Below are 17,244 nucleotides of genomic sequence, written 5' to 3' on the forward strand. Positions count from 1 at the left end.
GCTGAACCTCCTCAAATCCCTTCCAGCAAAGGTATTCAGATCCAATCTACAATACACTCAGCTACAATACACACAAACTTACAGCAAAATGGTATCATGGCCTGAAAGTCATATTCCTACTGCCACCACTATACCATCCATTTTGGTATTACCCATCACATTTGATCCTCCCCACAGCCCTATGAAGTAAGCAGGGTTTACAGATCCCATTTTCCAGAGAAGGTAGCTAAGTTTCACAGATATCTGACAAGGATATTCAACTAGAAAGCACCAGAGATGAAACTCCTATTTGTCTTCTGACCCCAAACTCTGGGCTTGTCTCACTATACAGGTCACCTCCACCCTCCTGCCCCCGAACGTGATGCTTTCCTTAAAACCAACCCCAAAGCCAAATGGCCAAACAACACATCACATGAGGGAGGCAGCTGAGTGCTACAGTGTGCCCCCTGAAAGCATATATTCACGATCTTTCTTAATAGTACCATTAATACTATAATCATTATTACCATTACTACAATTACTCTTAGTAATTATATTTCACTTGTAGATACAATAACCTTTAATGTATTTTCGTCATTTATATATGCATATGCACTTTTTTCCCCTTCTTTCTCAAAAGAGCACACTGTTGGCAAATGGGAGGAAAACAAGCATCACACTGCATCCCTGGTGATTTTTATCCTCGCTTAGCACCTTAAAATAATAATACACATTCAGTATTTATAAATTTTTTCATTTAAGTGGATGTCTGCACTATTACTAAAGAAAAATGGGCTCACCAATTTAGTTTGTCTCTAAAAACTGTATACTATATTCAAAAGTGCATAACTGTGATAGCCAGCCTCCAAGATGGCCTGTAGTGATACCTGCCTCCCAAGTATTCATGCAGCTATGGAGTCCCCTCCCACACTGAACAGGGCTGCATGTGGGAACCACTACAATATTGCTGAAATGCTGGTGTGAGACTGCAAAAGTCCAAAGACTGCAACTTCCATCTCTGTTTTGGGAGGGAAGATGGCAGTCCTGTTTTGGGAGGGAAGATGGCAGATGGAAGCTCTGCAGAGGTAACTGTGGGAAAGAACCGAGGCCTCTTGCCAACAACCAGCAAGGAACTGAGGCCTCCTGGCAGCAGCCTGTGAGTGAGCCATCTTGGAAGCAGATCATTCAGCCTCAGTCAAGCCTTCAGATAGATGGTGGCAGCTTCAGCTGACATCTTGACTGCAACCTCATGAGCAACTGCAAGTCAGAACCACCCAGCTTAGCTGCTCCCAAATTCCTGTCCTACTCATGGAAACTATGTGAGATGACAAATGTGTATTAGTATTTTAAGGTGCTAAGCCTTGAGGTTTCTTTTGCAGTGATAACTAACCTAACAACATGTATAGGCGTAGAGAATAAGAAAATAAATCACATGTACCTAACGCCAGTCGCTGTTTGGAATTTTTTTTTTTTTTTTTTTTGGAAGCCATGTGTGTATGTGTCTCTCCTAATTGCAGGTCTCCTAATCATCCTTCACCACCACTTCTACCACCAAGATTCACCACTAGCCTGAATTTTGAGTCAATCATTCCTTGGCTCCTCTTTATGGTTTTGCCACATACGTGCTATCGATATGTTGTTGTGGTTTGCTGATTCTAAGCCTAATATAAATGAAACAAATATTGTATGGGCTCTTCTAAAACTTGCCTCTTAAGATTTTGAGATTCATCCCTGTTGACTCATGTGGCTGTAATTCATTCGTTTTGTCAACACCATACAGCTCTCATTGTGTGAACATGCCCACAATTTACTGCTCTGTTCTGCTGTTGAGGACCCTGGGGATTTTTCAGTTTTCTGCTACTTTGAATAATGCTGCCATTTACATTCTACTGCTTGTTTCCTGGTACACGCAGGCAAGAATTTCTCCAGGGTATATACCTAGGAGAGGAGAGTTGGGCTATGGATTGCACATGTTCAATTCCTCTAAGTAATGACAAATTGTTTTCCAAAGTGGTTGTGTACAATTGACTCTTTAGCCGCCTTTCCAGTCTCTCTCCAAATAAGAGGCATGCTTGTTTTGCTAATTACGAGGAAAGCTTTCAACCAACAAAAGGGAAAGCTTTTCCTATTTGCAGCATCACTACTGCAAATAAATAGTACTCCAAAGCAGTGACCTAGACAGCTGGAACATATTAGTCACAGGACATCAGTACACACTTTAGAATAATGATGTAAACCCAGCCAACACCACACATTGCCCACGGGTATAAGTCAAATTTGATTTCTAGAAGTACAGTAAATTCAAAGGCTGTTTTCTTCCTGGTAGATTCACATACTATGGGCCCACCTGACTGCTATCATCTTGAAGGGAAAAAAGAGTAATTCACATGCAATCCAGCCAAATTCAAGATTAAAACAGGAAAATCAAGTAATTTCTGTGAAATAATGAAATGTGTATGTCAGTTTTTTAAACAGGCAGCTCGTTATGTTTTTAAATATTTTTACCTATAAAATTGTTACTTGCTACACCTGATTTTATTTATAGTAATTCTATAAAAAATTCTCAATTATTTTCTCTACAAAAAGCTGTCCTATACAGATTTAGTTAATCCAATTTATTAGATGAAAATAGTAATTTTTACAATTCAATCTGCATTTCTAGGAAAAATGTGATAGCAAATGTTTTTATCAGCATGAAATACAAATAATGAGAAATTCAATTTGAGTAGAAAGGAAAGTAGAAATGTTATCATAAATTTAAAAGAAACTCATATGTCATGGGAAGAAACAATGGCAGTAGTTGATAAATGTTAAGTTCGCTTCAATTCAACCTCCTGACAGTTCTCATCTCTTTAAAATCATTTTTCCCTACAAGGTAGAAACTGTTATTTATTCCCATCTTGTAGATGGAAGAAACTGAGGTACAGGAAGGAATTCCATTATACGCAGTCACACAGCTGGCAAGTGGTAGAAAAAGGATTTAAACCCAAGCAGTTTACTCCAGACCCCATATTCTTAATCACCGCTCTGGACAGCTTCTTCAGTCTCCCAAGACAAGTCGGGAGGCCCTACAATGGTGACGATAGTAGCTTCCAGTTAATAAGCATCTACAATATCGTAAGCACTTATTAAGTGCTCTACTGTGTTTCTTTTTTTAATTATTTTTTTATTTTTTTGAGACAGAGGCCCACTCTGTCAGCCAGGCTGAAATGCAGTAGGACAATCTTGGCTCACAGCAACCTCCACCTCCCAGGGTTCAAGCAATTCTCCTGTCTCAGCCTCCTGAGTTGCTGGACTACAGGTGCATGTCACCATACCCAGCTAATTTTTTTCTATTTTTAGCAGAGATAGGGTTTCATCACATTGGTCAGGCTGGTCTCAAACTCCTGACCTCAGGTAATCCATTCGCCTCGTCCTCCCAACATGCTGAGAAAACACACCTACTGTAGGATTTCTAATTCTCTCCACATCTCTACCAGGTATGTATTATTCCCATTTTAAAACTGAAGAATCACAGGCTCTGAGAGTTTAAGTAACATGGCCAAAATCACATGGGCAGTAAAATAAAATGGTGGAAACACCACTTGAACCTCACTGTTGACTTCAAAGTTCATGCTCTTTCCACGGTGGGCCTTTTGGACAAAATAAAACTACCTAATTTCAGGGCTTGTGGTAGGCAAGTGTGACCTTGAGCTCCCAGGAACGGTGCCCATGAAGAGACAAATGACATAGTTGGGAAAGGTGTGCCAGTATTCCTGATAACAGTGGGCAGCAGCTGCCATGCCCCCATCACAATGAGACTGAGGCAGAGTACGTGCTGATAAGAGCAGATGACTCAGTCAGAAGATGACTGGGGTATACTGGGCAAGGCAAATGGCCTCTTGAGCACAATGTTTTCCTCTGCAAAAGGGGGTATCTTTTATTTCAAAGGGTTGCTGTGAGGATATGAGAGACTAACACCTGGCACCCAGCAGGCATCGGATATATGCTTGGCAATGGCAAGATTAAGGGAAAACAAGCCCCAGCTCCCTAGCAGGAAATAGCAGGGAGCTGATTTTAAACATATTCTCACTTCCATATATAAAGCCTCACATACATCATGATGGATGATTTAATAATTTTTAAAAGATCATACTCATATCATAATTTTTTACTAATATTATAGTTTCCATATCTAGCTTACCATAAGCAGAATAACCAAGCTAACTAGATCAACCCTTTATGATTTTTTTTTTATATAAACATTGGAGCTGGAATGGACTCAAAGTAAAACATTTGGCACAGTTAACCTTTCTGCTACTGACTTTAGAAAAGTAGCCAGTGAGAAAGAGAAACCACCTCAGGTCAGCATAAGGTATCTGAAGAACACAGAAGCAGCGATTGCCACATTTTCTCAGAATAAACCGTGAGCCAGATCTCCTGATTAGCATGGAGCATTCTTCCTTGAAACACCTAACTCAACAACCCTGAGAGAACATACTATAATACAGAGCCCTTTTTAACAGAAAAGGAAATTGACTCATAGAATGCCACTGACTTACTTAGTCACAGGACTAGCAGATGTGTACAACTGGATCATTGCACATGGTAGGCACTCAGTATGTTTTGAATATGGGGTCTTTATTTCTCTGCCATAAAAATAGAAAACACTACTAACTTCACAAAGATTTTGTAAGGATAAAATGAGATTATGTACATAAATTCCCTGGCTCAATGCTTTGACCTTGGAATATGCTGTGGTAGGTAAGCAACAATGCTGATATAAAAAGGCATAATATCCACCTGGAATATGGTATGATAATGACAATGAGCGTAATAACACATATCCTAATGGGCACAAGATGTATGAACGTCAAATGAACACATGAAAAGATGTTCAATATCATTAATCACTAAGGAAATGCAAATCAAATCCATGAGATACCACTACACACCTATTAGAATGGCTGATCTGCATAAACTGACAATATCAAATGCTGGCAAAAATACAGATCAACTAGGACTTTCCTATTCTGCTGCTGGGAATGCAACTGGTGAATGGGTATGCAAACCATGGCACATCCATACAACAGAATACTACTTAGTAATAATAAGGAACAAACCATTGATATATAAAATGTGAATGGATCTCAAATGTATTATGCTAAGTGAAGTTAGTCTCAAAAAGTCTGTATAATCCCACTTATATAATAGTCTTGAAAAAAAACTATAAAGTCACAGAACAGATCAGTATTGCAAGGAGTTCCGGAAGAAAGAGGATTTTAACTACAAAAAGGCAACACCAGAGAATTTGAAAAGTGATGAAATTGCCCCGTATGCTGTTTGCTATTTGTAGTGGTGGTTGCATGAATTAATGTCTGTGTTAAAATTAACAGAACTTGCTACAGACTGAATGCTTGTGTCCCTCCACAAAATTCATATGGTGAAACCCTAATCCCCAATGTTACAGTATTCAGAGAGGAGTTCTTCAAAAAGGTCTTGAGTAGGGAGCCCTCAGGATGGGGATCAGTGCCTTATAAGAAAAGATAGGACAGAAGAGAGATGACTTCTCTTTCCTGGATGCGAGGATATAGTAAGAAGGCATCCATCTCTGAACCCTGAGGAGGGTCCAATCATGCTAGCTGGCACCCTGATATCAGACTTCAAGTTTGCAGAACTCTGAGAAATAAATGTCTGTTGTTTAAGATACCCAAGCTATGACATTCTTGTTAGAGCAGCCCAAACTGACTAGGACAGAACTATACACTTCCAAAAAGTGAATTTTACTGAACTTTTAATTTTTAAAATTTAAAAATTACTAAAAAGTAGCATTTAAAAATCATAGAAAGAACTGACAGGTCTTGGTGAATGACTGGATAGCTGACGGTTGTGGAGAAGGGGTGAAACATAAGGTCCATACAGCTCTAAAGTTCCTTGCCAGGGGAACAATCATGTGACAGAAGACCATCAGAAGTCAGAATATCAGAAATAAACAGAGGCTCTAAGAGGTGCTAAGGGTCAAGAGCCTTTGTTTTTAGCCCAATTTCACCAAATGAGTGACTCCATGAAATTATGCAAGCCACAACACCTCCCAGAGCCTTAGTTTACCTACCTCTAAAATGAGACAGTGAAGCATGTGATCTTGAAGGTCTTTTCCTACAACAAACATCCTAAGGTCAATTTTTTTAAAGCTACCAAGTCTGGAAAGATAGCAAAACAAATAAGGAGAAATACTCAGACATGAAAAAAAAAAATAGTATACATCTGTACAAATATCACTGGAGAATAAAATAAAGTAAAACCATCAACATGTCTGAATGGTAAAGTCAGGTGATGAAAGTAGCCAATAGAAAAGAAAAGATAAGAGACCCAGAATACCACTCCACTGTATCATGGGAGCCAAGAGAAGAGAGGTTTCACAGGGGTTGGGGACAAGGAAGCTGGAATAACTCAAGAATCAAATGCAGAAACAGACAAAAAGAATGAGGACTGATAAAACAACAAAACTATACAGATTTTCATGTGATCAACAGAGTGACTGCCACAAAAAAGTAACAAAAAAGCTCTCATCCAAAGCTTGCATGTTGTCTGCATATCTTGGTTGTCTTCTGACTGCTTCTGCCTTTGCATTTTCAGTCTTATTCTGCCTTCTCCATCTTTGCTGCTAAGAATATAGAATTTAAGAAAATATATCGGAATAGTATCCCTGCAATAGCCCACTTCAGACGCTATAATTTTCAAAATTTAGAAATTTCTGGAAATTAAGAATGTGACTGTTTAATGCTGGTGAGCCCTTTTATTTTTTTTATTTTTATTTTTTGTCCTACTTAAGTTTATTCAAAGACTCCAGAATTCTAGAGGAAAAGAAACAATTTCACTAACAGAATGGGATGAATACTTAAGGAGTACTTTTAATATTAAGAAGTAATCCCAGCACTCTGGGAGTTCGAGGCAGGAGGATCATGAGGTCAAGAGTTCAAGATCAGCCTGGCCAACATGGTGAAACCCCGTCTCTACTAAAAATACAAAAATTAGCTGGGTGTGGTGGCGAGTGTCTGTAATCCCAGCTACTGGAGGGTGAAGCGGGAGAACTGCTTGAACCCAGGAGGCAGAGGTTGCAGTGAGCCGAGATCGTGTCACTGTACTCTAGCCTAGGTTAGAGAGCAAGACTGCATCTCAGAAAAAAAAAAAAAAAAAAAAAAAGAAAGAAAGAAATACAAAGATTTTATTATTGTTACTTTATTAGTCTGTCAGGCAGGGAAATAGCTTGAAGTCAATAATATTCCCAAACTGACCAAGTGAAATGAGACAAATCCTTCATCTCTATCCAGAGTGGGCCTCAGAACACTATTTCATGGACTTCAAGCTATTTCTGCCAAGTGACACTAAGGAGACATATCACTCTGAGCACTTAACCAGAATCAGAGTATTGGAGAAATTAACAGTTACAAAGATACCCATATGCAAGGTTAATACAGAGAAAACTTTTCAAACACAACTACTTTTGCCAATTTTCCTGTTTGATGATTACATGTAAAAACATCAATCTGATATAGCCTGGTTCTACTGGTTATGAAAGAAGGAAAAGAGAAGGGGACTTCCTTGGGCTTGAAGTCTGATTCCACACTAACAACTCACTAACTTTGAGCGAATATATTCACTCCTTTTTATCTCCTATTCTGCATCTACAAAATGGGGACAATCACATTCTCCATCTAGCACTCAGGCTATTAGTGACATACATACCCAGATGAGATCACGTCTGTGAAAGCCAGTCAAGGGGAATGCAAATACAAACAGAAGGTATTATTACTGCTCTCCTATATGGGGGAAGGGGAACGAATACATTTTGAACACCCAATCACATCCCAGCTGCCTCTTTCAAGTCAACCATATGCTTCTCTCCTATCAGAGCTGGGATGTTGAGCAGATGCCGAATTGATGGGAGACAGAAAGGTGGTGAGAAAGAATGCTTCTGTTGCCCAGCTTCAGTCTTCCTGGCTGGGGGAAGATAGAAAAGTCGTTTCTTATTCATTTCTATTCCACTAACCTTTTGAGAGTCTTCTGTGTGTCAGACACCATGATACTAAGAACATGTTAATTTTTGACAAAACAGGCTGTGTTCTCAAGCACATCCACTCTGGAAACTGCTTTACAGAAATAGCCAAGAACAGAGTCTAGGAAGATAAGAATAAATCAGAGGAGAGAAGCAGGGGTGATATTGCAGAGCAGCAAGGAACCACAAGGGACAGGAAGGCAGATGAGAGGGCATGACAATCGAAACCCATGTGTTCAACAAGGACTCTCAGGTCTTCACCATGGGCCAAGGAACCACAGACACGTTTTTAAGCAGGAACTAATATGATCATCCTTGCAGTTTAGAAAGAGGACTGTGACCACAGTTGGGAACATGAAATGAAGAAGGGCAGCAATGGGCAGTTGCAGCAGAAATCCAGGCACCAAGTGATAGGGGCTCGAGAACAAGATAACAAAGAGGTAAAATGAACTTGCTTGGTGACTGGAAGGATTCAGGGGTAAGAGGAATTGTAGATGATTCTTCAGTTCTGTCTTGATGACTAAGAGGATGGTGGACTTTTCACAAGATACAGGAAGAAGTACAGATTTGGCAGGCAAGACAATTTCACATTGTACTTGTGTCACTTGGTTAATGACCTCATGTAAAGAAAGTCACTCTGTACCTTTGTGACCAACCAAAAAATCTTAAGTTTCTCAACATTTAGCTGCCTATTTCAAATTTCCATAGACAAGAGGACCACTTAAGACAGAATGGAATGACTAGGCAAGAACCTAGTTCCATGCTCTTAACCTCTTGTAGCCAAAGTGAGAACATACTTGACATCAGAACTGAAGCTAAGAGAGGTTAAGTGGCCATGCAGCCAATAAAAGAGAAACTAAATTTTAATCCAGGATGGTCTGCTCACACAGCATCAGCTCTTCTTCTAGTATGCTATTCTACTCCTTTAAGTAAGGGCCTAATACTACTCATCATATGTACTGCAGATTGGATACCCTCTTTCCTAAATGTTTGGAACCAGAAGTATTTTGGATTTCAGGATTTTTTCTGATTTTGGAATATTTGCATATACATAAAGAGGTATCTTGGGAATGGGACCCAAGTCTACACATGAAATTCATTTATGTCTCCTATCCACCTTCTATACATAGCCTAAAGGTAATTCATGCAATTTTTTTTTTTTTTTTTTTGAGATGCAGTCTCACACCTTGTTGCCCAGGCTGGAGTGCAATGGGATGATCTTGGCTCACTGCAACCTCCACCTCCAGGTTCAGGTGATTCTCCTGCCTCAGCCTCCCAAGTAGCTGGGATTACAGGCATCTGCCACCATGCCCAGCTAATTTTTTATAGTTTTTTTACTAGACACGGGGTTTCATCATGCTGGCCAGGCTGGTCTTGAATTCCTGACCTCAAGTGATCTACCCGCCTTGTCCTCCCAAAGTGCGGGGATTACAAGTGTGAGCCACTATGCCTGGCCCACAATATTTTTAAAAACATTGTACAGGCAGCAAAGTTTTGACTGCACCCCTCACATGAGGTCAGGTGTGAAATTTTCCACTTGTGGCATCATGTTAGTGCTCAAAAAGTTTTGAATTTTGGAGCATTTCAGATTTTGGATTTTCAGATTTAGTATGCTCAACCAATACCTGTTCTCTGGCCATTTTATTCTTCTGAAACTGGCCTCTGATAACAGAGTTCAGGCAACTCTGAGTCACCTCGTTGTAATCTCTCCAAACACTGTTCCTATTGCTGAGCTCTCATTCAATGATCCTGTCAACCCGGAAAGCCCTGCCCCATCTCTGCTTCTTCAAGTTCATTCCAATGACTATTTCTGATAAGCAGCCACTCTGTGGCTCTGCAAATATAGGGAGAATGTTCTGGTTCCTACAGGAACTACTTCTGAATTCACCTGTCCTACCTTATATCATAGCATTTAAAGTTCCTTCAGGGTAGTCCTTGTTTAACTCAGTCCTTATTTAACTAACGCTTGTGTCAATGACTGAACCAAGCATGATACTTCGCCCTGCTCAATAGTTTTTTGTGTGTTACGTCAGCGGAAGAAAGGAGGAGAAGGCTACTGGAGAAGATGCACAGTGTTTATTTGGAGCCTGCCAACTAAGCACTCATCAGGCTCTCTCCTATGCATGAGAACAATGACTGAAACAGCAAGGTCCCTGAACTTACACTGAAAATGTTTATTTTTTAAATAAATAAATACACACACATACATAAAGCAAACACATCAAAATGTTAACATTTAATAAAACTGGAAGCTGGACATATGTGCCTTTAGTATTATTCTCTGTAGGTTCCTGAACATTTAAAATATTTTAACAATAAAAAAAATGTAATGAGAAGAAAATTCACAGAGAACCTCTACTCTCTGTGGAAAGAACTGCCTTGTCAGATTAACTTATTTCCAAAGGGTCTGGATAGAGAATATGTTATAGTTATCTATTTTGTTTTTAACATCATGCTCCACAGCAGAGAAAACAATCAGGAGAAAAGATGAAAATGAACAAGTTTAGACAATGGAATTCAACTGACCAATACAATGAGGTTCTGAGGCAGTCTAGACTGTCCTCATTCCAAATCCTTATCCTCTGCAGTGGTAAATGATAAAAGAAAATACCAGAAAAACATAACCACCTTCTAAAACCTTTTTGCCTCTGAAGAGAAAGCCCTAATAATGACCACTACCATTTTATTCTGTATCTACAGTGTGCTGGAGTCTTACAAACATGATTCCCTAACAAACTTGTAGGAGGAGCATTTTACAGATGAGGAAATTAAGATTCAAACAACTTCAGTAATTTGCTCCACATCCACTGGTTCCACTGTTGATGACAGGCTGCAGCCCAGGCTGCTCACCACCAGGGCTGAACCGTGGGAAGCAGAGTTAGCTTCCAAACCTCTCTCTGCCGAGAGTCAAACATCTTGGTTTTGTTTACATTTAACCATGATGCACACCTCTCACTATCTGATACTCCTTCTCTTACTTCTTAAAAACTTCTGTGCTCTCACAAAGCAGTGGATCTTACAGAGAAAGAAGTCTCTAGTAGGCAGTTCAGTAAATTAAAAACACACACACAAAAACACACACACAAAATCCAAGAAATCACAGTCTTGAGATACAGTATCAAAAACAGTACCTCCAAATGGCAACTCAGGGCAACAAAAAAATAGAGGGGTAAAAAAAACTATACTGCACAACACACTGCAATCACCAAAGAAACAATGAATGATTATTTTAAACGGAACAGCCTTAACATCTGAAGGGATTTTAAAGTCATTGTCAGCAACAAACCCGTGAAAAGAAAAAGAATTGTTAAAGTCACTTTCCAATGTTATTTATCTTTAAACACTTGTGACTGTGGAGACCGTGAAAATTTATCTTCCACATGCAGACAGAGGGGCAGGACAAGCTACAGCATGTGTGAGCAGGTTAAGATTTTATTATTTACTAAATTTTCAAAAATGTATAATAGCATTAAACTTGAAATACATGCCATTGTTTATTCTAATAGGAATTACATTAACCATTCTGGAAACAATACAGATCAGAAAATGAGAAAAGTCAGATTCAATCTAAACATCAACATTTCTGACCCCTAGAGTTTATTCCTAAAATAGGGGCCTCAGTGCAAAAAGGCACTGTACATTTTCCTTTTCTTTCACTTCCTCCCCCACAGTCTAAGTTCTAGGGCCCTAAGCTGCTCTGACCACACCCTCCAGACTGTAAGGACATTGCTGAGTCAAAACCACGTAATCAGAGCCCTCCACCAGCTGGACCCTCATAAACCTGCCACCTCACCCAAAAGAAAGTAGAAGAGTCCCCCATGTGAGCCTGCACATAACAGGCTGCCCACCACCAGGGCTGAACCATGGGTAACATTTACATGTGCAACCCAAGCAGAGGTTACAGGATGGTGTCTAAGGAGGAACTATTAGGAAGATACGAGAACCAGAACTGTAGAGAACCTCAAAGACCAAAGAGGGGAGAAAAAAATGAAAAAGGGTGTTCCACAGCCCAGGAGGAGGAGAATAAAGAAGGATTCAACACCACAGAGTAGGAAGTAGTTCCGAAATAGCAATCTCAGTGAAGTGGTCAGGGAAGATTCAGATTAAAAGGAGCTCATGAGAGGATGGAAGATACAGACCCTGTGAATAGAAATGCTCTCAAGATGTGTGTTCATATTCTTCTCCTAATCATAACCTCCTTGAGAGTGAGGTACTTTCCCCTCACACAGCCACCAGCAGTAAAGATAAATATCACTGGTATCAGTCCATCAGGAAGCAGGCTGCCAACTCCAATAGCCCAAAGTGACCTACAATTTTGACTTATTTGAGTCCCACAATACGGCAGATTTTACACCTCCAAAATCACACTTCTAGTCAGCCACCAAAAATTCATAACATATAACAGACTCCAATAGCAAACAGGCAATTATTTGCTTAGACATCTGATACAGTGCCAGGTTAGCTCACTACACTTGAAATTTTAATGGCACAAAAGAACCACAATTATCTTTTTTCCCAGAGACACTTTCTTTGATTACATCTTGCATACTGAAACAAAAAATTTATTGAAACAGTTTTATGGTTATTCTTTGGAATGGAGTATTTGACTCATTGCCACATGTATAAATGATATGATTAAGTATTAAACATGTATGTTTATTTTGTTCCAGAGGTCACCTATTTAAATCAAGGACTTAAAAAGTCCTTGATTTATCAACTCTACAAAAAGGAAGAAAGATTATTCAGTCCTACAAATCCACACATACACTTGGTCTTTTTACCGAAAAAGACCAAGACAGACTCCAAAAAATGACTAAAAGGATCATACAACATGAAATATAAAAGTAACACAATTCACAATGCTGTCAGTAAACTCACAGATAAGCCTCCCTCTTCAGATAGGTCATGTGCCTTTAGAAAATGTGGGCAATGCAAACAGATTTGACTGGCATTGTTTAAAACCACCAGTTAATCACATTTGATTTTTATCAGGCCTATAAAGGTACAAACTATTTCACTTCTGTTACCACAAAGCTGGAAGGCAATCTCAATTTCCTACATCTCCACAAAAAAAGCACCTACAGACATGTCGCTGCAAGACGCCCTGGCATCACAAAACCACTGGATGACCGCATGGAGTCGGGGGGAACATTCTACCCTGCATTCTCCATTGGGGCTCCCCAACCACCCATATTTTGGAAAAAATACAAATTAAAATCAAGAGAGCTTGCTGTGCAAACATAGCCTGTAGCTCAGACCCTCAGCCCCATTTCCAAGCAGAATGTCATCCATAAACAGAAGTTCCAGAGCTGCCACAGTGAGACAGGCTCCCAGAGAAGTGCACTATTGAAATAAATCATATCTGCATACCTAGTGAGCATTTAACCAGCTCAGACCGAACTAAGGAACCAAATGCTATTGCCAGATTTTCCCTCCTAAGGTACTGACAAGTAAGAGCTATCAGAGCAAAAGATATGAAAACACCAGGCAGTATTCCAAGAACCCTGACAGGCCTTGCTCGAGGTTGCTGCCAAGTTTGCTGGTGAGACTGCTCTGAAGAATTGTGAAACCACACTTGACCTCAGGCAGTACTAATGCCTTCAACTAAACACTGTTGAAAGTGGTGGATGTGTTTATAACCGTGAAGGAGGCATTTCCTTGACCACACTGTGACAAGGCACCCTCTAATAAAACTCATCAGAAAAAGGAATATATTTTTATTTTCCTTTTTATTTAAACAAATGTATGGGATACCTGTGCAATTTTGTTATATGCATAGATTGCACAGCAATCAGGTCAGGGCTTTTAAGTTATCCATCACTCAAATAATATACATCATACTCACTACGCAATTTCTTCTCATCCTCCCCACAACAATCTGAAGGTACTCAATGTCACTGAACTGTATACTTAAAAATCATTAAAATGGTACATTGTGGTATGTATATTTTACTATAGTCAAAAAGATGTTTGTGCTTTTTTAAAGTAGAGATTTGAAATAGTAGAAATATTTTTAAACTATATAAATACAATATATATATATTTCTATGTATATTTAAGAATCTACCAAAGTTGTCTTCAGTTTTCCACACTTGGCCAAAATCTGAACTTCAGTCTCAGTCTGGAAAGCCAAAGACCAGGATACATTCTTCAAATATCACTTCTGGCATCCTTGAACCAGTGTGCAATCAATGATTGTCTCACCTTGCAACTAAACATCATATTAGCATGATGTCAGTGATATGAACAAGGCACATTATTTTAGTATTTGTTGTTGCTATCCAAAAACTCATTTCCAACTGTCGGTGAACATTCCTAATGTATCCTAAGAATCTCCTCCATCCATGAGCAAACTATATAGCCCTGAAGATTTTACCATGTAATTACCAAAGATGTTCAAAGATGGAATGGCTGGTTTATTGTGTAACAAAGCTCAGCTCTAGCACTGTGCTTTTTTTTTTTCTTTCTGGAGACAGGGTCTCACTCCATCACCCAGGCTGAAGTGCAGTGGCACAATCACAGCTCGCTGCAGTCTCAACTTCCTGGGCTTAGGTGATCCTCCCAGCTCAGCTTCCCAAGTAGCTGGGACTACAGATGCACACCACCACATCCACCTATTTTTTTTTTTTTTTTTTTTTTTTGTAGAATTGGTGTTCCACTATCTTGCCAAAGCTGGTCTCAAACTCCTGGGCTCAAGCGATCCACCCACCTCGGCCTCCCAAAGTGCTAAGATTGAGCCACTGCACCTGGCTTAGTACTGTACTTTGTGGATAATAGCACTGACATGACATGCCTACTAACAATATCAAAAAACATGCTTACTAACAGCCAATGGTTGCTTGCAGGAGCAGTCAATTGTTGAAAACTGAGGATGTCTTGAGAGAGCAAACATTTGTCACGTGTAACCTCTGCAAAGATTCTTCTGTCATTCTTCTCCAGGAAAGATACTGAAATTAGTGTGCAGGCAGTGAAAGCTAAGATGCAGATGGAGATTTCAAAACAGTTCTGTTATCTTGAAAGCCAATTTCAGTGCTCCACAGCCACACTTTTACAGCCAAAGCTTAAAGATGCATTTTCCTCTTAACTGGTTGTGTAAAGCAGCAAGTGAGTACAAAAATATCAGGGAAAAATGTGTATAAGGACAACAGTTTCACTTCTGCTTCTGAGATTATCCAGACATATTCTCCTTCAAACAGTGCACAAAGCTGGGGTGAGGAAGTACTAAAATAAAACCACATCATCGTTGCCAAGAAAATTTTCATGTCCAGGAGTCAGAAAGAAGACAAGTTAGTTATATGACAAAAGATGAATACGCTGGAAACAAACTACCATGCATAATGTTTTATATGGACAAAACCAAAATAATCATACAAAAATAAACTAAACAAATAAATAAAGGCCTTGCTCCTCCCTCCTGCAACTCAGATCAAAGTCAACATCCACCCAGTATCGAAAGTGTTCATTGCACTGATCATATATGCTAAGAAATTAAGTTCGTGTACCACAATGCCAAGTTCTATTACAATCTTAATAACAAAACTGTAATAATGTTTATAAAATGTCAAACATGTTACCCAGAGGTCCATTCTAGGACAGTGAGATTTAGCTTTGGCAATACTATTCCTTTCAGCATTCCATCTTTCAGCATTTTGTCAAAATGTTCGCTTGGTGCACATCTAATATTTATGGGAAATAGATTAGAGGGTTATACACCAAAATGATAGCAGTGGTTATCTATGGGTAATAGGGTTATGAATATTATTCTAACCTATACATTTCTAAATAAAGGAGGAAGAGCAAGAGAGAAAAGAGGAGGAAAAGGATAAGGGGAGGAGAGAAGGAGGAGAAATAAGAAAAAGAAAAGTTGTCCTTGAAAGAAAACCCACTCTGGCTGAAAGGCTAGGGCAGAGCATTCTTGGGTGGACAGCACAGGCTGTTCACTACGAGATGCCAGGGGGCGCCACTCAGTGCCCACTCCTCAAACACTGTGCTGAAGCCACCACACCCTTATACTTCAGAGCCTCCCACAGTGCTGGGAGAGAAAGAAAGGTTTCAAGGAAGTTAGTGTAACTGTAGAAATTTAATCAATATGACATCTTAATTACTTAAGTTTTCTAAAAAATCAGTAATTTCAAGTCCAAGATGTAGCCTAATAACAAGAACAGAGAAACACACCTGACATGATTAAACAGGTGGCAAAACTGTCTGTCTGTGAGGGAGACAATCTTTTTGTAGTCTTCCTATGAATATAGTCACCTCTCAGTAATCCAGGAGATCGGTTCCTGACCCCCAGGGACACCAAATTCAATGGATGCCCAAGTCCATCATATAAGAAAGCATGATGTTTGCATATTACCTACACAAAGCCTCCTGTATCCTTTAAGTCATCTCTAGATCAAGTATAATACATAATACAATGTAAATGCTGGGTAAACAGCTGTTATACTATAATTTGGGGGGGGGGTGTTGTTCATTTTTTTTTGACACAGGGTCTCACTCTGTCACCCAGGCTGGAGTAGAGTGGCATAACCTCTGCTCACTGAAGCCTCAACCTCCCAGGCTCAAGCAACCCTCCCATCTCAGCCTCCCTGGTAGCTGGGACTACAGGTGCATGCCACCACGTCTAATTTTTGTGGAGACAGGATTTTGTGGTGTTGTCTAGGCTTGTCTCAAACTCCCAGACTCAAGTGATCCACCTGCCTCAGCCTCCCAAAGTGCTGGGATTACAGGCATGAGCTACTATGCCTGGGATTTTTTTTTTTTTTTGGCCTTTTCCTCAAATATTTTCAATCTATGTGATTGAACCTGTGGATGAAGAACCCATGGATTATTTTCAGAATGTGTGTGTGTGTGTGTGTGTGTGTGTGTGTGTGTGTGTGTGTGTGTTTTGAGACAGAGTTTCGCTCTGTAATGCAAGCTTGAGTGCAGTGGCGCAATCTCGGCTCACTGCAACCTCTGCCTCCCAGGTTCAAGTGATTCTCTTGCCTCAGCCTCCCAAGTAGCTGGGACTATAGGCACGTGCCACCATGCCCAGCTAATTTTTTTTTCTATTTTTAGTAGTGACAGGTTTCACCATATTGGCCAGGCTGGTCTCAAACTCCTGACCTCATGATCCACCAGCCTCAGCCTCCCAAAGTGCTAGGATTATAGGCATGAGCCACTGTGCCCAACTTATTTACAGAATTTTTTTTTTTTTGAGACAGAGTTTCTCTCTCTCACCAGACGCCAAG

General features: G+C 39.8%; 1 protein-coding gene across 9 annotated transcripts in view; it reads right to left on the reverse strand.

Annotated features, from left to right (window-relative positions):
- SGMS1 (sphingomyelin synthase 1) overlaps positions 1–17,244 on the reverse strand; it is a 313,773-nt gene that overhangs the window by 280,979 nt on the left and 15,550 nt on the right. The gene's annotated exons all lie outside the window — the stretch shown is intronic.

The sequence above is a fragment of the Saimiri boliviensis genome, chromosome 12 (genome assembly GCF_048565385.1).
Source record: "Saimiri boliviensis isolate mSaiBol1 chromosome 12, mSaiBol1.pri, whole genome shotgun sequence".
Classification (NCBI taxonomy): domain Eukaryota; kingdom Metazoa; phylum Chordata; class Mammalia; order Primates; family Cebidae; genus Saimiri; species Saimiri boliviensis.